At 44.4% G+C, this 26073-nt stretch overlaps 1 protein-coding gene and 1 pseudogene across 7 annotated transcripts in view; both read right to left on the reverse strand.

Moving 5' to 3' along the window:
- The window catches only part of LOC138566106 (serine/threonine-protein kinase VRK1 pseudogene), a 37118-nt pseudogene extending 12802 nt beyond the window's left edge, over window positions 1-24316 (reverse strand).
- Window positions 1-26073, reverse strand: part of PTCD1 (pentatricopeptide repeat domain 1) — a 688818-nt gene that overhangs the window by 451920 nt on the left and 210825 nt on the right. The window lies entirely within an intron of this gene.

Genomic DNA, 26073 nt, shown 5'->3' on the forward strand with positions numbered 1-26073 from the left:
CCACGCAGGCCACTCCCAGGCTGCAAGACTCCTGGGAAGGTCTGGATGCTTAAAAGAAAGAACGTCACTTTTCTTTCGAATGAGATTTCCTGGAGATGATGCAGTGGAGAGCAAGCAAAGAGGTCCTCCCACTGCTGGAGTGGTTTACTTAAGAACCTGAAAGTGTCACAGCATAAAAGGCGGTCCACTGGTGCCAACTCCCTATCCCCCACGAACAGGCGTGTGGGTCCAAGCGAGAAACTCTGTGTTATAGCTCATGCAGGTTGAAAACTAGTTTTATCCAACATATATGGAGAGGGGAAAAAAGGAGTACAAGGTGCCCCCCAAAGCTTGATGCTCAGAACCTTCCGCCGGAGAGAAAAGTACTGGCCATGTGAGGGCAATGCCTGGAGTGAGGTTGATAAGTGCCCTCTCATGTGTGGCTCTGCCATCCAATAAAATTGAGGGATCATTTTTGGTGGCGAAAATATCTCCAGCTTATGGAAGAAGGGGAACAAAATCTAGAAGAAGAAAAAAAAAAATAACAGAAGATTTGTTGCCTTTTTGATATTGATATTTTATTTCTATCGCGTTCATACACAAGTGTTTCAGAGCGCGACAATGCAAGGGAGGGGAACAAGGGAGAACCAAACAATGATCTTACTAGGCCCAGTGACATTGAGAGGGAAAAGTGCAAGGAAGGGGGGAGAAGTGGAAAGTGCGTAGCAAAAGGAGAAAGAATAAATAGTAATAAATACATTAAATAATAAAAGCAACAAAAGTGGTAGTGCAGCCAGCAAGTGGTAAGTGCTGATTTTAAGGCAGCAGACAGGGTAGGTCAGATAAGTGCAGGAAGAAAGGGGGGAGCTGTATCGGTACAGATACAGACCTCAGTGCAAGGGGTGGCCCAGGGGCAGTGCGGGAGGGTGGCAAGGTGAGCAGGAACCTGGGCACGGGGGTCAGAGGGTGGCTAGGTGCACGGTGCCAAGAGAGACCAGATAAAGCAGGGTAGAGGGGGGGGGGCGAATGCAGAAGCAAAGAGGAAGGTCTTGAGGTGCTGCCGGAACCAGAGATGGTTCTCCTCAGAGTGGCAGGGAGGCTGTTCCAGAGGGAGGCCCTAGTCGAAGACCGAGATCTACCCCCAGCATGTTACTTTGAAAAACGACTAACCCTGAGGAAGGTAGAGGCGTGGAGAGCTCGAGAGGGGAGGTATTTGCGGAGGGGTAGCTGAAGGTATTTTGGACCCAGGCCCCAGAAAACCTTGTGGACAATGCAGAGGGTTTTGAATTTAATCCTTGCATCCAGTGGGAGCCAATGGAGAGATTTCAGGGCTGGAGAGATATGATCCCAGGGCTTCAGGCCAAGGACAAGCCTCGCAGTCCTGTTCTGGATTAGTTGCAGAGGGTGGAGAGTAGAGGCAGGTAGATTTAGAAAGCCTTTTTGCAGGACAGTCACTGTGGTAATCTTGTCCATGTCCTGCGTCTTCATTTTCAGATTATTTTTTCAGCTAGCACCATATTGATATTGCCCTTTCCCTTGGTGACTGGGATTTGGAGATTGCCAATTGGAGGTCAGCAGTTTTCCTGAATTCAGTCCACCACCCATCGAATTTAGGGCTTCACTCAGATTTACTATTTCAGAAAACCAGAGTGTCGAAAATATGGGAGCCAAAGAATTTTAAAAAGGGTATTATGTGTTTGGGTTATTTATATCCATTCCAAAAAGCAATCCGAGATAGCCTTGGGTGTGGAAATCTTTTCAGACATCCTTGTCATGGGACTTGGACCCGCCACCTTTCTGCAGCTCTTCATCAGTCCAGCGATCCAGCAGCAGCATGCCTGCTATCCCATTGTGGGTTTGCTTCATCTGTTGCTCGCATCTGATGCATCTTCAAGGTCCTTTCTTGATGTGGGAGCTGAAGCAGAGGTCCTTCGCTGTTGGAATCCTGAACGCCAGCCTGGTGGTATACCTAAAGATGCCCAAACCGCAAATCAGAGATGCTGCTTAGCCTGACCTAAACCTTACACCGAAAGGGACCTCTGCACAGGTGACCTAGGGACATGATCTGCATCGTGCCACTGTTCATTTGAATGTATATTATGAATGCTAAAATGTGTATATTGCAGCATCTGTAAGATTGAATAATGAAAACAAAATAGGTAACGTGTATTGACATGGTTTTTAACTCCAGCTATGTTGCATAGATTCGGGGGTTGTCATTAACTATTAGCCCACTGGGGCGAGATTGAATATGAGTCCACATGGACCGGATTGTGAGTGCAAGCAAAATACTGATCAGAGTTCTAGTAAAGTCCACGAGCGCGAATGCCACCAATATATATTAATTCTAATGTATTGGTGTGAAAGAAATAATGAATTGTTTAGAACAAGTTTGTTAAAAGTTGATTTCTAACTGGTTTTAACAGTAATTGACTAATGGTGCCGGATTATAGTTGACTATGAATTAATAATCAATGACAGTAAAATTGCACATTAGTTTTAATAATACGTAAGAAGGTATTATACAGTGATAAAATGGTTGCGATATTAGTAGTGTAAAGCCTGGAGCTTTGGGACATGGTCATGGGACCGCAGTAAAATGTGAACCGCAACGTGAGCCATGGAAATAAATAATGGCTTTCTAAGATTGTGACAGAAGATTGCCTGACGGAACGCGTGGTGAAATGCTAATGGCTTGAGTGGACTACTATAGTGCAGTAAGTCCATGCTGGTGAATGCCTTATTTTAATGAAATAATTGCTTAATAAATGTACTTTTGCACAAGAGACCCAGTGCTGAGGTACTTTGATGCATGGTAGTGTTTAAGAGCTTGAAACCTACTCATCACTTTGGGTGTAACGCTGGATGATTGTCTCTCAATGAAAAAACAGGTCTCCCAAATACGCTCCTCTTGTGGATACGTAATTATATTACTACGTCAGATTAGACCATATTTTACCCTTCTGAACAGATCTCTTCTGGCATCCCCATTAATCAACTCTCAAATGGATTATTGTAACAGGTTGTTGATGGGGACGTCACACGGGAATTTGAAACGGTTACAAACTATTCCGAATAGAGCCTTCAGGGCGTTATTTTGCTTGGCCAGACGGGACCATGTCACCGACTTTAGGAAGAAACTTCATTGGCTTCCGGTGAGGCAGAGAATTAGGCACAAGATTCTATCGCTCACCTTTAAATGTCTGAATTCGACTGCACCATATTACCGCATTAACAGACTGAGGAGGAAAACATCATGTAGAGTGTTGTGTTCTTCCGATACTCTCCAGCTTTTCCAGCCACGCTCTCGCCTAAAATATTGTGGGGAGTGCAGTTTTTTATTTAATGGTCCTCATGAATGGAATGCTCTTCTAATGAATATTAAAACATCTGAATCTATTTTCATCTTTAAGAAACATGTGAAGACACTACTCTTCAATCTGCCTGAATAGCTTCTCTCCTTAAACTCCGATTTATTCTGATCTTTTCTATCTTTTTCTCTCCTGGCACGCTCCGAGGCCCATGGGCATGTAGCACCTTATAAGAAATTAAATAAATAAATACTTGTTTGGTTGCTGCCTCATAATTAAGACTCCCATAGGAAACCTGAAAAAATAAAATTGCTGATAACGTCTGACTCGTGCAACGGATTTGGTCGAAATTCTGAAGACAACTGGGTACGTCCGCCCGAACTACACATTTTGGGAAAGATTTGTTAAAAAATAAAATCATTGGTCAGAAGAAAAAAAAAACAAAGTTGCGGCCTACTCCCCATTCATTTTCCCATAGACAAAAAAGGTACATTTTTGCCAGATCGCACAACCCAAACCAGTGGGTGGATTTGGACCAGGTCCAAAACAACTTGGGCATTAAGCATTGACTCAGGGCCCTTTTGTGGTTATTCCGTCCAGTCAATTTCATAATATTTATGGAAAAGGACAAATTGCTATGATAACAGGGGTTTATAAATGAAACAGCCACCATATATATTTTTTTTCTTGATGCGCAAGATAGACATGGCTATCGGAAAATGAAATGTAGGAAAAAAAGCTATTTGCAGGTCAAAAAACATGCAAATGCCAAGAGTCTAGAGGTGTGGGAAGAGGGGTTAAGAAGACACGAAGTGAAATTTGGGAGTTGAAGGGGGGTCTAGGACTGTTTGCAACACAAAGCCTTTCTGGAACCTTAGCGATTGGACAGAATAGCCTTGAATACCCAACATGTCAAAGCAAACTGCATCACAGAAACAGCGTGAGTTTTAGTGGGGAATGGGAGAGGGCAGGGAAGTGAGTAGGCCATCAGAGGAGTGGGGGTGCTGGCACAGATGAGGGGGGCACTTAGTGAGGGCCTGGGGTTGCAGTGAAGCATTTTCTTATTCCTCATCATTTTTTCCAATAACTGCAGGTAGAATGACTACAGATAACCAAGGGTATCTGTAGTTCCGTGGCTATAGAAGAAAAAAAAGTTTACAAAACATTAAAAGATCTTTTTACAGCTACACTGACGTCGAAGGGTGAAAAATCGCTGGCCATCACCTAGTGTTTTAAGTAAAGAGTGGGCATGGCTGAGTGGGCGTTCTATACAGTGAGCACAGCCAAATGCTCTGGCCACTGGCCCACTGGCCCACTGGCAATACCCAAAGGCCATGGCTAGTGGCCAGTTTGTGTTTTAAAATATACAGTATGCATGGTCACATAGCTAGTGTTCAGTAAAGAAATATATTGGGCATGGCCAGAAGCCGTGCCCACTAGCCATTGGTAGCGATTAAAAAAAAACAGCTATATAGCGGGGGGAGGGGGGGTAGGATACAGAGGGCACAGAGGAGGGGTACAATTGTAAAGGGTGGCAGAGAGGGGCGGATGGCGTCTAGCGAGTCAGGTGGCGTGGGAGCAACGTGATGGCCTAAGTGTTGAGGAGGAGGCTAGTTAGTGTTGTGATGTAATTAGTGATTCAATCAGTGATGTCATCAGGGATGTCATCATTGTGGTCACAAGCTGCGCAAGCGGGGGCGTGAAGTTAAGGCAGCTTTAGCTGAATTCCAGGGGTTTTGTTGCATTAGGTTCTCACCTTAAAATCCTTGCAACTAAAGTTTTTTTCATTGATATATATATATATACACACACACACACACACACACACATTCATTTTGTCATTTGTTATAGCGCCTTTCAACATAATAATGGCCCCAATACGCTTTTGGTTGAACACCCACGGAGGGACCGGAGTCCAATCATTTGAGAGAATTTTGAGGTGCCATTATGCATGCATGCATTTCAGCAATTAAAGTTATGCTAGTGTGGCAAATACCCTGCTAGTCACCCAGGTCTAAATGGAGTGTGTATGGGTGTAGCAGAGGTATACTATGAACTGAAGGGGTCCCCTCTCTCCGCAACTGTGTTCAATATTTATATCAGGGTGTTAATGGACAGCTTTGCCAGGTTTGAGTTGAACCATCATCCTATGCAGACGCCACACAAATCTATGACAGATTAAAATCTCCATCTGAAGATATTAATCGAATAATGGACTGTGCCAATGCCATGATAAGCTGGATACTTGTAAACAAACTTAATTCCGCAAAAACCGAGGTTATTGTCCTCGGTCCAAAAAATCTACTGAGTTTCATGTCACAACACTATGTGCTGCCATCTTTGACATTCCAACCTCTTTTTCTGACAGGGTGAAAACCCTAGGTTGTATATGGCAGCTATCTTTGTGCTGTAAAGCGCACATCACGGAGGTGGTTAGCTCTGCCTACTACCAACATAGGCTATTCAAATCACTCTTGCCATTTATTTCTGAATCCGACCGCCCTGTGGTTGTGGGGACAATGACCAATTCTAGATTGGACTACTGAGGCACTCTTTTAGGGGTGCCAGCAATTCAGCTAAATCGACTTCAAGTTGTCCAGAACATCGCAGTTAGACCGGTATACCATCTTTCTAAATCTGCATCGGTTAACCTTTAACATAGGAAACTACATTGGTTACCTGTCCAACAAAGAATTGAGTTAAGGATGTATGCCTAATCCATGAATGTATCTTATTGAAGGGCTCCTAGTTATCAAAGCCTTTAATATCAGTCTTTATCATAAACACTTTCTTTTTGCTCGACTGGGCAAAGTCTGCTGACTATTCCTCCATCCCACTTCATTTATGAGGATGATCAAAGTTTTTCAATTAAAGGGAATGTATTGCCTATTGACCTCCGGAAGACCTTTTCTTTGAATCTTTTCCGAAAGAATTTAAAAACCTACTTGTTCCTATACATTTCTGCCTTTCAATGTTCCAAGTTGTTTTGAGAAAAATAGAAAATCGTCTGCGCCTAGATGCAGGTTTCTGCTTGGTTCCACTGGATGTGCAGAATATAAATACAAAAATCAAATCAATCAAATCATTGTGTTTAAGGAGATCGAGTGGGAAGCTACAGTTCAAATGTTTGTCGTTAAAAGTAGCTTCATTCTTATGGCAGAGGTGATGTGCAATAGTGTTTGTGTTACATGTGACTGCAGGGTGTGCAGAGTGAGCATGTGCCTTCCGCTAAGTTGAGCAGGTGCGGAGTGCGAGAGGAGAAAAGGGTTAGCTGAACAAACAACGTCTACATCCTGGGCTCCATCTATGCACAAGTAGCAGTGCTACATTTGCCAGGCGATCTAAGTGCTAGAAGAAGGCATAATACTCACCCTCTGAGAGGTTCTGAGATATTGCCATCCCTAGTTCATTCTAGTGCGAAAAAAGTTCCCCCATTTCATGATTACATGCAGCGGCATGGCCCATCCTCCTTAGCTTTAGAGTTACATGCAGTGCTATGGAATTCCTTGCCGTTGGCCTGGAGATCGGACCCCCTCCCTCTGGTCCTTCCGCAAAGGCCTCAAAACTTGGCTCTTTGACCAAGACTCCTAGAAGCTTTATCTACTTGTAACTGGCTAAATATGATAACTCAATACACTTTTATATAGACATTAGCCTCATGTATGTTGTAATCAATGCAACCTTCAACTGTAACTTATGCTACTGTACTCATGTAAACAATGTCTGTAACCCAATACCTTTGCAAGTAAATATTGTAATCTCTGTAACCGCGCAACACTGCTAGCAACTACTGTAACCAACTTTCCGAAGAAAAAGCAACTAGATGCCTCTGGGCTTTGTGTGCTATACAAATGCTGAAAAAATAAATAAAAATGACGAGTGAGGGCTCAGAGGTACTTTATTGTCCTCCCCGGGATGATCAGCCTGATTTTTCCAAGGTATATTTTAAGTGCAATGCATTGCCCATCCTCCAAACCCCTAGGAGTGCATTACCTGGCCCAATGCCAGGATTAGTTCCAGGCAAGTACGTTACTTGAGTGACTACATGAGTCCTCCATGTGTACTTGGCGTCCGACACAGAGGGTTGGGTGGCAGAACAAAGCAGTTCAAAGGAAAGAGGAGGATAGTGGCTGACAGAGGGACAGAATGGTGGAGTGTCCGGTGGGTGTGGGCGGAGGGTGGTTTGGGGAGATTGCAGGATGAAACGTGTGGTGGGCAGTGGGCGCAGGGTGATCTGGAAGTCAGGGATGGGGGGACAGACAGGTTTTGAGGGCTTTCTTGAAGGCCAGGTGATCCTCCATGGAGGTGGAGCGTGAGGGCGAGGGAGTTCCAAAAAGTGTGTGCTAGGACAGAGAAACAGGCACCGCCTAATCTGGAGAACTTGAAAGGAGGGACTACCAGGAGCTTTGCAGAGCCTGATCTGAGGCTTCTGGATTGGGTGGTAGTGCATGTGAGCTTGTTTTGGAGGAATTCCGGGACTTTCTTGTGATTTGCACAGTGGGTAATGCACATGGCTTTCAAGGATGTCTGTTGGCTCATGGGTAGCTAGTGGAATGTCCCAAGTGCGGGGCACAGGTGTTCTCTGGGGGAAGAGTGCGAGGAGGACCCTTGCTGCAGAGTTTACAATCTGTTGGAGCTTTCTGAGTTGGTATGTAGGCGCGCCTAGGTAGAGGGAGAGGACGTTAGAGTAGTCAAGGCACGAGAGGACGATGGTCATGAGTGCGTAAACTATTGGGGTAGGAGAGATCAGGAAATATCCTCTTTAGGATGGGGTGGTGGAAAGTGCACGATCTGGAGACTGTATTGATGTGACGGGAGAGGGTCAGGTCAGAGCTAAACATGCATCCTAGGTTTTGACTGAGGGGGATGCAGTGGGCAGGGGTTCTAATGAATTCGGCCAAGGTACAGGTTGAGGAAGGAGAGCTGTTTTGCCGCAGAATAGGATTTCAGTTTTTCTGGGGTTGAGAATAAGGTGATTGTTCGTCATCCAGAGGTCAATGTCTGAGAGGCAGGATGCCAGATCTGGGTGCAGTGAGGAGGGGGAGTCGGGAATCTTGAGGATGTTTGGAGTGTCGTCAGCATAGTTGTTACAGGTGAGATTGTGGGAACGGATGAGTTTGGGGAGGGGTGAAAGGTAGAGGTTGAAGAGGAGGGGGAGAGGGAGGCTCCCTGGGGGACTCTGTGGGGGACTAGGCAGGGGGCAGAGGAGAAAGGATGAAGGGAGACTATTTGGGAGCAGTTGGAGAGGAAAGAGGAGATCAATCTGAGTGCATAGTGCCTTATGCCTAGGTAAAAGAGTCAGTTTGGATAGAGTGGTTAATCGTGTTGAAGGCTGCCAAGAGGTCAAGGAGGATGAGAGCAGTGCAGCACTCAGTCTGCTGTTCTTTTCAGGCCATCCCAGATAGAGACCCAGGAGGATTCAGTTCCAGGGAGGGGTCTGAAACCAGACTGGGCAGGGTCAAGAAGGCTGTGCGAGTATACTGTACGATCTAGTAATTTGGCTATAAAGCAATTGTTGGAGATGGGGCAGTAACTGGAGGGTAGGAGGGGATCAAGAGAGGGCTTTTTTAGTAGTGGTATGACACAAGAGGTTTTGTATGCTGGGAAGATCCCAGCTGTTAATGAGTGGTTGATTATAGATCTGGTGAGGGTGCCTGCACAGGTGTAGGAGAGGATGTTTTTGAGGAGGGCTATGGGGGGGGGCAGGGGTCTCCAGGGGAACCTGAAGGGTGGCTATTTGAGGGAAGCCTTGAGAACTCAGGGTGGGAAGATTACAGAGAAGGAGCTGAAGAGGGTGCGAGTTGGGGCAGGAGAGGTTGGTAGTTTAGCGTGGACGGCGAGGTTCCTTTCAATGGCTATGCTGAAGTAATGGTCAGAAAGTGTGTTGCAGTGCCTGGGAGACGGGGGTAGAGATGAAGACCAAAGGGGGGGGGGGGGGTTCTTGAACTCAAAGTTAACCTTGTGGTGTTCATTGCATGCATTGGCGATGCAGGTGGTGTTGAAGACATGTTTTGCTTTCCTAATTTCGAATCTGTAAGCTCTCGTCTGTCTAGCCAGAGTGGCTTTGTTGTAGGCGGAGGGGTGGTCCGCCAGTGTCAATGCAGGCGAACACAAACACGAACACACACACTCTTTTATTTCCCTAAGTAAAACTTTAAGTACTATTGCACAGTATCTGAAAAGTAATCCGGTGTGGGTTACTTACCTTGGACATTGTTGAGCTTTTGTTCTTAGGATACTGATTGGACTGATAAAGTTTAGTTTCAAAGTGTCTGTTATGTGACAAATGCAGGAAAATCGACCCCTCTGCCTAGGGGGAGCCATTTACTTTTGAACTAGGGAATTGAGCCTGCTAAGCTTAACACCACCTAGGGGACAGGGAAGAATTCCACTTGGACGGGAAATCCTTAAACAGGGATATATGTTATCCTGCCTTGTCACAAGAGCATAATTTTTTTGGGGTTATATGCAGCCCTACAGATAAAGCATGTATCAGCCACTTTTACTCCCTAAAATAGGCAAATGCTCCCAAAAAATAAAAATAGGGAGTATAAAAACTCCCAACAAACAATGGGAAACACTTAGGACCTTGTGCTCCTGCTTTCACACACACAGCTCCATGGATATGTTTGGACCAGTAGTGCACATAGTAACACAGGAAGAAACTACTATTATTACTGCCCGATTGGTAGAAGTAAACGTATATCTTTTAATGTGTATGAACTAGGTGCAAAGGAATAATTATTGCAAAAATATTAACGTTTTCCAGTTAAAACATTTGTACTCGCTTATAAAATACTCCCATTGGGAATTGGACTTACATTTTTATTTCCTAAAACATCTTTACTCCCAACTTTAAAAAATAGGGAGTAAAATAATCCCACTTCAAAATCTTATCTGGAGCACTGTTTATATGGGAGTTAAACTGTGTAATAACCTCTTACACTACCTACACTTATGGCTGGTATGGTTTCTGACCCTTTTTAGGCACCGTCCTCACCTTGGACCTTGGTAGGGAGAGCGGTCGATAGGCCCACCTCCATGAGGTGTGGAAGATAAAGACCCAATAAGCCTCTGAATGAGAGAGCACGGTAGCAGTAGGAAGCAAGCACCCACCTGGCGTGGAGGATCCAGCCACGGCCGAGCCTGGGGGACGCTGAGTGTCCCAGCCGAGATATGAACTGGAGAAGCCCATGAGACTTCCAAGCTATGTGAACCACCCAAGTGGTGGACGAGTGGCCCGATGAGGAGCGGACAGAGGACCAACAGGGAGGGAGCGCAAGCTTCAACAGATGCAGAACTCCAGGAAAAAGCCGGATGGGAGAACCCGAGTCAGCCTTCAGGAAGGCCTACCTGAAGCAGCGCCGCCACCCCAGGGACTGTGGAGGATGGCGGGAAAGACCACACAAGACCCCCATGGAGGGATGAGGACAACTGACCCTAAGAGGGGTGAGAGAGACCGGACCACAAGTCGGAGGAGTGAGAGAGACTGGACCCCAAGATGGGGTGAGAGAGACTGGACCCAAAGGTGGGGTGAGAAAACCCAGACCTCAAGGCGGGGCGAGAGAAATAAAAGCTCAAGGCAGTGTGTGAAACCCGAGACCCCAGGGAGGGGTTAAAACTGGGAGATAGCTAACTGGAGGAAATACCATACGATTCCTTTGGGAACCCAAGGAAAGTACATGGTGTGGACTTGCGGACCAGGGGACTCTCAGGGGTCAAAGAAGACCTACAGCTCAGGCAAAGTCCATGGTGCCCAGGGAGAAAGAGACTAACCAAAGACAGACAGCCTGAGAAGGCGAGGGTGGAAGAGACATGTGTAACTTTTTTCTGGAACTGTACAGCGGGGTGAAGACCCCCTTTTCTGATCAAGAGACATCACAGTGTGGTCAGAAACCAGACAACAATCCTGTGTTTATTGAAATAAAGCAGTTTCCAGTTCATAGCGATAGGGACAGAAATCAGGCTAGAACATGTTTCTGTACGGTAGACTAAGATGTTTCTGTAGGACATCATGACGAGCACCCCTTTTAGACGCCTTTCCTTTCCTATAAAATAGAGCAGAGAAACTTAGTACAGCTTAGGTTTTGTGGTTTCAAATAAAGAAATACTTAACCAAAAATGTCACCTTGTCAGTCTCCTGATTCACCATAGTACCTTATAATCTTAGCAGCCCTAAGTAAGACTTGTAAAATACCTGCTCTTCACTTTAGGTTATTGTTATGCTTTATTGCCTGAACTGTGTGAATTCTAAAGTAGGCGAGGGTTCCAATTTGGACACTAAACAGTGATTGTCTATATAAATACATTGCTTGCACTTTTCCTTTGCTTTTGCTTATTGTCTGTGTGTTGATAACAAAAATAGAAGTATTTGTGTATTTAGCTGTGTGAACAATCGATTGGCAAGCTCTTGTTTTTGTTAATTGCTCGACAGCAAACACTTGATCTCCCAAGTCTCAGTCAGTATCCAGTTAAAATTTCGAATGAACAATTTCGAATGCCTTTTTGTCGGAAAAAAAAATGTGGAATATATATTTTTTTATTTCATATGTTTTTGTTGGTAAATAAAAGGGTCAATAAAAAAAACAGGGGGTTTGGAGAACCCCCCCCCCCCATAAAAAAAATACTTTTTTCGGCATTTTTCATTCGAGAAAAAGGCATTCGAAACTGTGACATTTGAAAATGTCACTGTAAACCGTCTCAGTCTAACTGTGTGTGTGTGTGTGTTACCAAGTGAGGGTTAAGATTATTGTGTGAAAGTTTTTCCGGTCCACAAAGGACTGCTTCTCAGAAGTGTAGTGGTGCTGAAAAACTTCATACACAATTGTAATCAGGAACTAGGCTGATTTTAGTTCTAAAAGTATTCAACTAACTCCTGCCTGATCAATGCAGGGTACGACGTCCTTTCATCGCCTGTTTTTACATCGCCAGGCTTTTAAACGTACACATTCCATCGAATGTGCTCATCGTTTTTTTAGGGGGGGTGGGAAAGGGCAAATAAGGGTTTGGACGGGTGGGCAATAGTAAAAAATAAGTGTGGGTGTGGGGTTTGCGGGGGGGACCCCCCCCCCCAAAAAAAGACAAAAAAAACCCCATGAGCACATTTGTTGGAATGTGCATGTTTAAAAGCCTGGCGATGTAAAAGCAGGCGATGACATGGAAGCCAATGCAGAAAGAGGTTGAATGCATATTGCAAAAAGACATGGGCACATTGGGAGCCCATGCATAGTCCCCAACTGAATTTTGAAATTGGGAATTGTGATGAATCCGGTAGAATCATTACCAATTCCCCGGCGGTGACCTCCTCCATGTGGCCATGGGATGGCAGCGGCTACATGAGGGAGGATGACATGGGAGACAACTACCAGGGGAAGGTGGAGACTCCATCGGGTGAGCGTGGTATTTCCCACTTTCCACTGAGGAAGAGCCTATAATACCAGAGTTTATCATGGCTTCTTGTCACCTGACGGTTCCCCCTTATAGTAAAAGTCAGAAAACCTTTCGTCTATATCACTCTAGTCAAAACTCCATCTATGACTCAAACATTCACAACCTACATAATACATCTCCTGTTTCTGATGTGTCTTTATATGAGACTTTTGAAGAACACCATCTAAGAAATCCAGTAACATCTATGGACTTCAACTCCCATAAATCCTCAGGTACTGAGACGAGGAAGAGGAGGAAGGAGTTTATGCAAACTAAGAGAAGCCTGAAGACTAACAGGCAGGCTAGTTATTTTGCTGGACCTAAAGTGCGTGGGTCATTTAAAAATGGCATCCGCACTAATGGAACAGGCAGTACGGGATAGAACTGTGCAGAAGAAAGCAGTGAGAGAGAAGATGTGCAAATCCAGGTATCGGTGTGCGAACAGGAGGCACACATCCTGTTGTGGCAAGAAAGGAGAGGCGCAGCAGGCACACCTGAAGGACCGTGGGAGCACTGGAAGCTGCAGAGGACTACATGACACAGACTGAGCTTTAGTTTTAGTTTTCTAGGTAGGGATGTTTCTCATTAGTATAGGGATAGATTTTTGTTTAATAAAATGTCTGACTGAGTATACCATAACTTTGTGTCCGGCTCTCATTTCTGACCCCTCATAGAATGCCCTCTAGGTTGGTAATCAGTCTGGTTGTTGGGTTGTCATATGAATTTGACTAAATTAATATACCTAAGTGGAAAATTGCTTTGCATCAGAACGCTCCAGGGGAGTGGCCAGTTGACAAATGCCATTTTGGTGTCTATGCTTTTGATCTCAAGTGAGAAATGGAAGCGCTTCACTACTTTGATTACAACTGTTGTGTTGTCACTGTGTATTTATATTTATAAAGCGGTTTCACCAAAGCGCTGCACAACTGGGTAAAGAAAACAGCTACAAAATTATGAACAAAAGAAGACAATCAACATGCAGCCAAAATGAATAATAGAATTATAGTTTTTCAAAGAGGAGTAAGAAGTGACAAGATTAGATGCAGAAAATATTGACACATTCATGGCACTACTCAATTTAGGAGGAAGAAAGGAAAATGAACAGAACTGGGCATGTAGCCTTGGATAATCTGGGGACACGAGATATCAGTCCTCTTGCACGCCTGTCACATTCAAGGCCTTTTAAAAAAAAGAAACCCTCATCTTCCCCTCACTCTGTTCCTCACAGGAACAACTCTATTTTATGACTGTTCCAGTCTTGGACTAGGCCTCTGAAGTGAGATTGGCTTGGTAGTCCCAAAAGGCCCATGCGGGAAGTATGTGTAGTAATTTAAAAGGATGCAGCACATATATTTAGCCAACATCTTCACAAGGATTTCCCAAGCACGTTCAAGCCCCTCACACAGCCAACACTAATCCGATATTTAATTCAAAGCTTTCCAAAACTGACTTGAAACCAAATTACTTATGCTATCTGAACACATAACTAGTCTCTAACGTTTCTCCATGAAGACAATCCATATAAGATGGAGGGACACATCCATCCGTAGACAAAGCACTTCCCTTTTCCCAATTTTCCAAATATCCTTCTCTTCCAACTCTCCCCTCTTTCATTCCTCAGTTTTGCTCACAATTCCCCAAGCAGACTAAGGTAAGAAGTACCCCAGGTGGGGTCACAATACACCAAGGATCCGATCCTCAAAATATTATGGTGGTGATTTAGCACAATATAAAAGCAGAGCTACATAACAGAAGGAGAACTGGGACGCAAAAGAAAAAAAGAAGAAGAGGAGCTGAGAAGTGTAAGACCAGGAGAATAAACAGAAACATGGGGAGAGAGATAAGGGGTTTGGGGGTGGCGGGGGGCGGGAGAGCTCATAAATTGGGCTCCTTCTACATTTGTATATTTACTGCTTTGTGTCAGGGCAGTTATTCCTCCTCGGCACCCGAACATTATAAGAATTAGTATATTGAGTTGGTTAGGTTAAAGTCATTTTTTAGATATTGAGTGCACTGCAACGTATTGCCTTTGACAAGAGATACATAAGGGGGACAAAGTCCATGAAGATACTTAAAGACAATACATACAAAATAAAACTAGATACAGGAAGGAAAGAAGAGCCAGTGAAGACCAGCAAGATGGGGGAAATGTGCAAGTGGTATGAAGAAGGCAGACCATGAATAGCAGAGTTGTATATAGACTGAAGAGAAAACTATTGAGTATGAGAATGAGCGGCAGAGAAGCCTGACTTTTGTGGATATTATAAAACTGAAAGCAACAAGTGAGTGCCAGAGAGAAAACTTGATCAGACAAGATAAAATATGGGTCATAGGTGACACCTAGATTCCAACCAGATGACAAGAGGGAGAGAGTCTGGGAGAAAGAAGAGGAAATTACAAAGGGGTAGGAGCAGGAAAGAAGAGAAACTTAGTATTAGTAGAGTTTAGATGGTGGGTGCAAGAGCCTTCATTGCTTGACAAAAAAAAAAAGAATTAGAGACTTGTGAATCTTATCAGAAATTGATAAAAAAGAGGAAAGGTTCTTACAATCGTAAGCATAAAAATTATGAGACCCAAACGGGAGAAGTGGGACATAATTTTGACAGGGGGCTCAAGAACAGAACCGAGTGGTATGCCAAAGCGCAGAGGTAAAGAACAAGACTAGCCAACAGCCCAGAAAAAAAAATCTGAATAATACCAGTGAGGGGGATAAAAGGAAAGAACTGAGCTAGATATACCAATAAAGGACAGAGAAGAACAGAGAATACAATGATCCACGGTGTGAAAACCCACAGATAAATCGAGAAGAATTAAAGTGGGCTGTTTAGAATAAGAAGAGGTAAGAAAGACTGACACATAGAAGGGCAGTTTCAGTGGTGGGCAGGATGAAAACATGATGGTAAAGATGGTGAGAGTTAGAAAAAGGATGGCGATGTGAACAAGCAGCACGCTCAAGACGTTTAGTAAAAAAAGGAAGAAGAGAGACTAGATGGTAATTGGGAAAAAAAGGAGAATGTCCAAGGTCGGGTTTCTTAAGAACTGGGAGAATAATAGAGTGTTTAAAGGAAGAAGGTAAGATAACAGTGGATTGAAAAGAGAAGTTTGATATGAAAGAAGTGGGTAAATATGAGGAATAAGAAATAAAAGGAAGAGGATGAATGGGGCAGCTGTAAGGTTAGCATGCTGAGCAAGACAGAGAAACATCTACTACAGGAGCACATGTAGAAAAATAAACCAAACTGTGGCAGTTTCAGCAAGAAAAAGATGGGACTAGCTTTTGGTCATCAGAAACTAATTACAGATGAGTAATTCTCACCCATGGTGTCATTCTACGCTGCGGGTGTGCAGTATTGGCATCATCATCAAGATGGCTCCCTACAAAATACATACAATCTTTCAAAATGTGTTATTTAGGGATCAATTTTAATTAATACAGATTTGTTTGAAAGATATTTTCAGGCCAAAAACGCAGTCCAAATAAAATTTACTTTGAAGTCAATGGGGTCACAAAAAAGTATTTTATGGTACAGAAATACAATTACAGCACTAGTATTATACGTTACCTTTTTCTTTTTTCAATGATTACTTTCTATGACCAGATTCTGATAAAAACATTTGACTTATATTATGGAAGGTCTAACTGCAGACAGATCAATCAAACCATTGTTGATCAAACGCAAGTGCTCCAGTGGTATAGACGTTCATTTGTGTTTATTGTGTTAATGCAGACAAAAGGAGGCTTGATTTCAAAACTCAGAATTTACTGAAAAACTACTTCATGCAGTACGTGCGAAAACAATGATTATAAACACCTTGCAGTAAACTTTGAACAATACAATTGCAGAAGAAATACACCAAGGTAATTAATGCAAGGCGGATCCCTCCTGTTACAAGATGTGATGAATCCTGAGGAGTCATCACTGTACCCAAGCCTAGGATCTCCTCCCATGTGGCCAGGGGAAGGCAGTCGTTAACTGATCCTATCCCTGGGGGTGGTAACCTGAAGCAGGATCACATGGGAGAAGATGGCTGACAGGGGGAAGTGGTGACTTTTTTGTAAGAGACTTAGTATTCATCTTCTTGTGAGGATAGGCTCCATTAATTCCCAAATACCTAATGGCATGCTGTCAGTGCACAAGTCCTTCTGATGAAACCATCAAAAGAACCTGCTATAAAAAGTCATCTAAATGAAAAAAGGGGTGTACCTTGGGAGTTCATGAATTAAATATAACATCCTCCAATTGTCATACTTCTGCCCTAGGTAGAGGTGCTAACTACAATGCTAAATCAGAAACCCTTTTCATAACATCCCCTAACTTTGACAATGCTCAGTTCACAAAGCAATCAAAGCTAACTAAATATCAAAGGACCAAAAGCACTATGGACTTCAGAATCCATAATGCCTGTGGTACTAGGACGAGGAAGAAGGGCCCAGAGCTAGAAAGGATCAAAGGTGCTATTAACCAGAACGTGCGGTCTAGATGTTATAGAGCAAGTCACATGAGCGGGCGTTTTCAAATCAGGAATGAGTTGCAGCTGAGAAAAGATGAGGAAGGAGTAGCTGAGGCAGAGGCAGTCCGGAGTGCTGGGATTGCAGCAGAAACAGAAGCAAGAGAACCAGCTGATGCGGATGTGAGAAGTGAAGGCGTGCAACATTGCAGAGTGTGCGAGACAGGAAGCAGTATTGCGAAGAGAAGGCCAGCCGAAGGGGAGACGTGCTCCCATCCCGACGTGTGGGGCTTCCGGGTGCGAGAAGATGCAGAGGACCAACTAAGCTGGCAGAGCTCCGGGGAAGAGCCGTGCAGTCCACTGAATTTATGCAGGAGCTGGCAGCAGAGTGGGCAAGACACAGGAGGTCCGCTGCAGCAACAAACAGGGAAGCAGAGACGTCAAAAGAAGACCCGCGAGTTGGCCTGAGGGTGACCCCGGGGCACTCCGAGCAGGACAATTGACAGCAAACAATTTTGACTACCGAACAAATAAAGTACTCCCCTTCTACGGGACACCAATTGGGGGAAACCTGTAACCTGCATTGTCAACAGCCAACAGGCTGTAAAGAAGTAGTAGAGGCAACAAAGGTGCAACTCTCCTTCTATGGACACCAACTGGGGGAAACATGTAACCCACATTTCCAACAGCCAAGAAGCTATAAAGAAGCCATCAAGAGGCAACTTGGGTGCAATTCTTCTTTGAGCTTCCAGTTCAGGGAAACCTTTAACCCACATTGCCAAGGGACTATAAGAAGAGGGAGCCATTGTTCAGCCCTCCTAACATAGGATACTGGTGTGGAGAATATTACAACAAATATTGCCACTAATTGGGGTAAACCTGAAACCTGCATTGTCAACAGCCAAGAGGCTGTAAAGAATTAGTACAGTGTGCGAGAAACCTGAAGGTGTCTCCCTAGCTAGTCCCTGGGGATCCGTCAACCAGGTGGCCAGGACACGGCCATCATTATTGGATCTAGTTCCTGGGGGTGGACCAGTGAGTGAGGATCACCTGGATTGTTCCTCTGCGAGTGGGACACCGACGGGTGAGACGCGGTATCCCCCTTGCTTTTATACCTTTTCCCCATCCTCTCATGGAGGACATTCCAAACCACTGCCCCCACCCTTTCTAACTCTAACACTTTCACACAACACAAAGGACAACAGACTAACACCAGAGCCGTTTACCTGACTTGTCCCAATACAAGGGTCAGGCAGAGTCAGGCGATTGGTCAGAATCACACACACCTGACGGACATTTGCCATCACCACAGGGATAAAAGGTGTAGCCAGAGAGCACAGTACGAGCAAAGCAAGATCAGCAGACAGCACGACGAGAAGGCTATCACGCGGGAGTTCAAAAGAAGGAGAAAGGCCGCAGGAATCAAAAGGGTGGTGAGGAGAGAAGTGACCTTGCCCTTTTCGTCCTACGCCCGCGGAACCTTAGTGAAAGAGAGCTTAAGACCGCGCACAATAGCACAAGTGTCCTGCTGCAGATGTGAACCGTAAACGAGGCAAGCCTATGCCGATAAGCAGGAGCGAGGAAGCTCCCACGCCTGTGGTTCCGGCCTTGACTCCAGAGAAACCAAAAGCTAAGCGGTTCGACACAGCCGGTGAGTCGAGGGGAGAACAGATAAGAACCGGGCTGTGATGAGTGAGAATCACAAAGTGGAAAATTTTGAACAGAAGCTGATGAACTTTGAATGAACTGTTAAAAGTGTGAAGAGGAGACCAGCTGCAGAGGGAAAGCGGCACCACCTGGGTGCCAACTCTAGAGACTCTGGTCAAGCCCCATATGAGAGAAACTACAAGTACCAGAAGGCCGTAGGAAGGCCAGTGAAATAGGTCAAAGTGGTCATACAGAGGGTTAAGCAAAATCCTGTACACTCGAAAGACTTTGATCTACATGCGCTGTGAAAGAAAGGGAAATGAATCCCACATTGAGAGTAAACATTGAGAAAACCAGGGAATTTAATCCCGCTAAAAATTAAGAGGAGTCCGAGCCCGACTGAGGGAGATCCAGGGGTGTCGCCACACCCAAGAACTAAAGTCAAGAATGGTCAGCACCCAGAAGAGGGGGACCCAGGTGTGGACCCATCACCCAGCGAACATTGGGAACAAACTTTCATTTGGTTAAAGGAACTTTTGTTTAGTTATTTGAACACATCAGGTCCGAATGCAAGAGTCTTTCACAGGAAACGAGACTTGGCCATTGACGGTCCTGAGAACTGCCATTGGAACTGTTGTCTCATGCTGGAGAAGTCCGAGACTGTACTATGCTCCAAGCTCCCATCTTACCCTGTGTCCAAAACGTTGGGAAGGGAGACCCAGACTACAGCATCCTGACATATTATTTGAGACCACTTCTTTCTTTTCTTGAGAACAGTCCCACATCCCTTTTTTTTAATTAGTTGTGAGGTTTGGCCATAGGTTTCTTAGTATAGGCCCTTTTGTTTTGACAACGCCAGTAGGACTGCCTTATTTTTCATTTGATGGTCGATGCTTGCTCCCATCTTAGATTTAGGTTTAGATTAGGAGTTTTTCCAACCTGCACACAGCATTCATTGTTCAATAAACACTCTTGAACTGTGAACACTTGTGTCTGTCTTGTTATCACCATGAATTCCTCACAAGTGTCAATAAGGGTGCAAAGCCCCATCTATAAGACACCAACTGGGGTAAATCTGTAACCCCCATTCCCAACAGCCAAGAAGCTGTACAGAAGCAGTCAAGAGGCAACTTGGGTGCAATTGTCCTTTGATTTTGTCGCACTCCGTATGTTCCACGATCAGTCTGGGGGATCACTTGGGCTAGATGCCTCTAAAGTAATTCAGACTTCCTTCCTGAGAGCACAGCTTGCAGGGAAAAGAACACCTGTCAGGCCAATGGCTCAGGCAAAAAGGCGGAGCGCACAGCGGAGCTAGAGGGAAGAAAACAAACAAAGCAAATATTACATACCGTTTGTTGACAATTGCAGTCCCTCTACCCCCTCCGAGACCCACAAGCTTACCTGTGTATTCCTTTTTCCAGCGGAATACCTACTTGTGATAAGACACAAGACTGGGAGTGAGTGAAGGTCAGAGGAAGTGTTCTTTCTTGAAAGAAGGGTGGACCAAAGACTTCCTCCAATAATGGATAAGTGATGTCAACAGCAAAGCGTCCCCCAATCCAATGAGTGAAAGCAAAATCCAATGTTCCGAAAGCAAATAAGCGGGAAAAAACAGCAGAGCGTCCCACAATCCAAGGAGTGAAGCCAAGAGCCAAGTGTCTCAAGATCCAAGGAGGCAGAGCAATACAGCGAAGCGTCCCAAAAACCAACAAGTGATGAGCACAGCAAAGCGTCCCAAAAACCAACAAGTGATGAGCACAGCAGAGCGTCCCAAAAAATTCAAGCCAAAATTCACCAAGTGTAAATAAACAGCGCCGTTCTTGCTAGCGCGGTAAACCACACTTCATGGAGAGATTAGAAGTGGTGTTTCTTTCTTCGCTCGGGGAGCGGATGGCCAGGAGCGATTCAAGAATACGGGGTTGAAGGGAGCCGGGAGCCAGACATGAGGAGCAGAACCCAAAGCAAGTCCGGTGTGTATTCTGTGGTCGAGCAGGGGAGTTGATCAAACGGAGGTCTAAAACAGAACCAGGAAAATGGGTAACAAGGTCCAAGGCAAAGGTAGAATTCAGCAACCAGGTAAGCAAGGAATAGGGAAAAGAACAACTTATCCCAGGAGCGTAGCTCGCGTAACGCAATGGTTTAGGAGCACCGGCTTACTGGGGGCGTGGCCAAATATAGGAAGTGAATACAAAGGAGGCGTGAAACGCACGCAAAGGAAAGTGAAGACGTTCCAAAGGTTCCTTGCAGGCACGGTCCTCTTGGGAGATGTAGTTGATTACCGGCGGTGGCGTCGGCGTTCCTGTAAACGCCAGGCCAAACGCCACGGGCTTCTCCCCTGGGCATAAGAATGTCCTAGGAAACCGGGGGGCATGACAGATTTCCAGTTCGGGGACGCCTGTAACCCACATTGCCAAGAGACTATAAAAAGGAGGCAGCCATGCTTCAGCCCTCCTCACATAGGAAACTGGTGTGGAGAATCTGGGAACAAACATTGCCACTAAGACCAATTCTAGTTGTAGGAGTTTTGTTACTGGCAGGCGAGTACACCAGGAAAGGGATCATAGTTAGTCCTAGCAGTTGAGAATACCAGGAAAGAAGACAAGAAGTGTGTTTGTGGCAAAAAGGTGGTGTAGAAAGAACTTGTTAACTCCTCTATCATTGACATACTGTTGCATCACTAAAGGTGGTTGCTGTGCTATCCCGACAAAAGTATTCCATTGGAATAATAGGTGTGATATGCTAATAATTGCTTTGCATCCTGAGGAGAACAATTGCCTTGGTTTATGAACTTGACTTTTGTGAGAGAGACATTTGCCTAGCGAAGAAGGATATTGTGGGAAACAACAATTGCTTTGATTTTTTAACAAGTATTTGTGGAAGAGACATTTACTTTAACAAGTGGAAGGACGCAGTGGAGGGAAAAGACATTTTGTGTTGAACTTAACAGAACATTGTTGAATCAGAACTTTTTCAAGCGTATGCCTCACCTGTTCCAGGGAAAGGGAGTCAAACCCTGGTCACAACTAGTACTTTTTAAGTTTGAACTTTTACACTGTTTTGTTGAACTAAAGACAGACAATATTCCTTGTATACTTTTGTTGTTTGTATTAGTGTGAGGGTCAGAGACTTTTTGGACACTAGGTTGTCTTTTTTTGTTTTCGTTTGCTAGGTGGGGACCTCCCAGTTAGGATATAGGGAAAGATAGGTGTGTATCTCACCCTTTTTCATTTAATAAATGGCAAACATTGAGAAAACTATACCTTTCTGTCTGTCTCGCATGTCTGACCCCTCACAAAGAGGTGCACACACAAAGGTAATCTTGATAGTATATAAGACAGATTCCAAAAAGCAACCAGCAGAACATCAAGATGCTATTGCGAACTCAGTGAGCAGACAGATGTTTTCCTTACAAGATTCCAAAGCACGGGTGTGCAAATACAAAAAATGCCTGCTCATTTTGCTATTGATCTAAAGCTGGGAGACACTGCTTTGGAGTTGCAGATAAGATTTATGATGCTGTTCAGTTGAGTGAAAAACCCCAATGGAAACAGAAATTGAATGAATACATTCATTCAAAATGTGCTAGTGTACATGACATAGTAAATTAATGCAAAAAGTGTCTTGTCACGTGTGTAGGGATCTTCATACAAAAATATCGAGGTTGTCCCTTATAGCAACGAGTGGATTGGGACTAATATGAGAAATATCTATAAACCAAAGCTATCCACTCTGCTGAATTGAAAAAAAGTTAATTTTTAAAAAAACAATGTATTGTTGGTTTAAACACCGATTAGTGGTGTGACCTTAAGCAAGGGGGTCACAGAAGTTATTTTGCCACAGTATTTGTACTCTGAAAACATTCCTTGGTTGGACAAAATAGTTTATTTTATATTTTCAAAATGGGTAGGTTTGTGAATACAACACATTGAAAGTGCAGATTGAAGTGACAGAAAAGGTAGTTAAAGAAAGGAGCCTTGGAATTTAGAAGGCAATCTACCAAAAAAGACAAATTCGTACACTTTGCAGGTAAATTAATGCAAACAATAAATGAAGCATCTGTAAAAACATATATAATAACAAGGCAAACAGAAAGAAAATGAGGCCTAATTCAACGGCCCAAATTTTAGTATGCAAGTACCGCTGCTTAAGTACATAAATTGATGTTGGTCTGCCTCAACTGGCAGAGCAAACATTAAGAGGCCAAAGGTACTTTATCTAGAGGGTAACTCTAAACAGCCCCTTTAGCAATAAACAGGTACCACTGTTTGATAAGTAAACAAAAAAGCAGGTCTGCCGACGTGTCGGTGTTTGGCAACATGGAAAACTTATAGACGGTGGCACAGGGAACTTCGTGCATCAGAAAACTTTCAACATCAGTTCAGGGTATAGCTGTAAGTTAGGTCCCGAGACGAAGTCTTCCAATTGATAGAAAAAAGTTCAAACATCCATATTCACGTTTCGGATCTGCCCCCTGCTGGGCATGTGCATTTGAAAATAGAGCCTTCCTCAGGGAGAGAACATGAAGAAATGGGGGAAATCAAACTTGCCCCTGTATGAAGGCAGACAGAGAAAAAGCGAGGTGTCATAAAACAAGGTTTCAAATTGAAGGAATGTTTTCATCTGTAGTGGCATAAGTCCAAATCCAGAGAAAATTATTTACTTTATAATTTTGCAACAAAGATTAAAAGCCCTAGTGGGGACTGGGGTCCTTACCCTGATTGTAGGCATGACCAAATCACAAAAAACCACTAGGGTTGGAACTGCGGTCTTCCACATGAAAAAAAGGACACAGCTTGGAACGCAAGGTCTCCAGGGCGCAACCATCCGCTGTTGTGTTTTGGTGGTTGCCTGTGGCAGTAAGGAAAAAAAGACAAAAACCAATGGGTTTGTCTGTCTGGCAACTTGTAAATGCCAGAGAGCGATTTCTAAGCAAAGGTGAGTGGAATGGTTTGAAACATACCTCTTTCCAGTAAAACACGTGTTAGAAAAACTCTTGCTTCACGTGTAGAACGAGTAAATCAGATGCCGTGATGGTGGTGCTCCGCCTAAAGCAACCCAAAATACAAGAAAACAGAGAAGGCGGAGTCTGTGAGACTAACGTTGATAAAAAAGGCTATTTTTTTGGTATATGATTGCAAAACTCCCAAGCATAGGCATAATGCGGTTTAGTGATTGAAAAAGCCCCATTTGAGAGAGTGCAAAAAGAATGAAAAGCGGTCCTTTCTTTGCGGTCCTTTCTTTTACCTGGAGTAGAGTAGTGGCGTGATTAATCCTAAACGGTGAAGTGCTCTCCTTTCCGCTACAAGTGGGAACTTCGCAGACTGACTCAGCTGGGCGGATGCTGAGTCACAACTGACGAGCTTGTAATGCCGCCGTGGCTGCAGCGGGTGTGGCTCGTGAGTCAAGAATGTGATTGGCTGATTCACGTCCCGTTGCACCTTCTCTGATGAATGCAGAGGAGGTCCAACGTGATAGGCAGGCTTAGGCGGTCTATCAGACATGGCTGTGGGGGTGTCTCCCTCCGCAGCGAGACCAGGGCAGTGGCCGATGGAGCAGCACGAGTCAAGTAATTACCCTGCGGGTGAGTGAAGTTGCAAGCACCAAGCAATGAGTGCATTGGGGCTGCCTGTCATCCAATGTAGAGGGGGTGGGGCTCACTGGTATTATGGCTAACACACAATAGAAATAAAGCGGTGCCCACCAGGGCAAAAGAATCATTTTTTCTTTTTTTCTGTCATGTGGGTATGTGTAAAGCATCAAGCCACATAGCACACTGGTATTGTGGCTAACCCACCAATGGAAATGAAGCGGTGCCCATCAGGGCAAAATAATCATTTTTACTTTTTTTCTGTCATGTGGGTATGTGTAAAGCATCAAGCCGCATAGTATGTGACTCACGAAGGAGCATGTTGATTGGAAACGCCGGACATGGCGTATATTCAGATAAGAGGACCTGTGCGTTAGGTGAAGGGCGCCAAATGTGGCGCTCATTAATTTGAGAGAGCCATGTAATGAAAAGGTATTTAGGAAAAGCAGTCAAATACCCAGGCGAGGGGGTGGATGCATATGGGGCATGCATCTTTTTCTGACCTTAGAGTGGGAGATGTCATAATTGCTCATGATGTTTTAGATTAGGGGGACATATTCTTCATTTAGACCGTTCTCGTGGCTCGAGAGTCTATGTATCCACCTTGCTTCTTTGTGTTGAAGACTGCGTGATATGTTAGTAGGTCCCTTTACTACATCCAAGATCCACCACTTGATGTCATTAGGGGTGTGGTGGTTTTCTAAAAAATGGTTCACGAGAGGTGCAGATGTATTTTTGCATCTGATGCGAGAGCGGTGCTCAGAAATTCTGGTGTTCACCGATCTACTTGTCTGGCCTACATACCTTAGGCCACAGGGGCATTCGATGCAGTAGATGGCTTCTTTTGTCTTACAGTTAGTCATGAAATTCAAATGCCAGATCTTGGGTCCAATACTGAAATTTTTGATTTTGCAAGTGAATTGACGCACTGAACAAGACCCACACGGAAAGTGTCCGAGGGTCGTTCTGAGGTCCCATAGGCCTCTTCTAGGTGCTGGGTTTTTTAAATTTCGAGTGTACCAAGGTATCCCGAAGGTTTTTTGCCCTTTTAAAGGCAAAACATGTCATGGGAACATCTGGCAGGCTAAGTCTTACAATCGGCCAGTATTTGTGAATAAGTTTCTTAATCCGAAAGGTATGGGGACTGTGTGTAATCACACAAGTTATTTTGTCCGAGTCAGAATGTTCCCGAGTGGTGGTCTTGGATAGGAGAATGTCCCTGTCTGTGAATCTGGCTCATTTCTTTGAGTTGGAAATCAGTTTTTTAGGATAGCCTCTGTCAAGAAGCCGGTTAGTGAGGTCCTCAGACGGTTGGTAGAAGTCTGCTAGGTTGGTACAGTTCCTCCTTATTCTGAGGAACTGGCCGTATGGTAAGTTTTCACGCAAATGGCATGGGTGATTGCTTGAAAAATACAGGAGAGTGTTCCGTGCAGTGGTCTTCCGGTACACACTGCATTTCAAGATACCATCTTCGTGCCTGATTTCAAGATCGAGAAAGCAAATTTCTTGGTTGCTGTTCTCCATGGTAAACTGGATGTTGCTGTCTACATTATTGAGCCATGTTAAGAAAAGGTTGAGTTCTGATTCAGGGCCATTCCAAATGAAAACAATATCATCTATATATCGTTTCCAGTGTGAGATGCTCGATTGGTAGGGGTTCCTGTCACATAA

Source organism: Ambystoma mexicanum, chromosome 2p, assembly GCF_040938575.1.
Source record: "Ambystoma mexicanum isolate Mex_15411 chromosome 2p, UKY_AmexF1_1, whole genome shotgun sequence".
Classification (NCBI taxonomy): Eukaryota; Metazoa; Chordata; class Amphibia; order Caudata; family Ambystomatidae; genus Ambystoma; species Ambystoma mexicanum.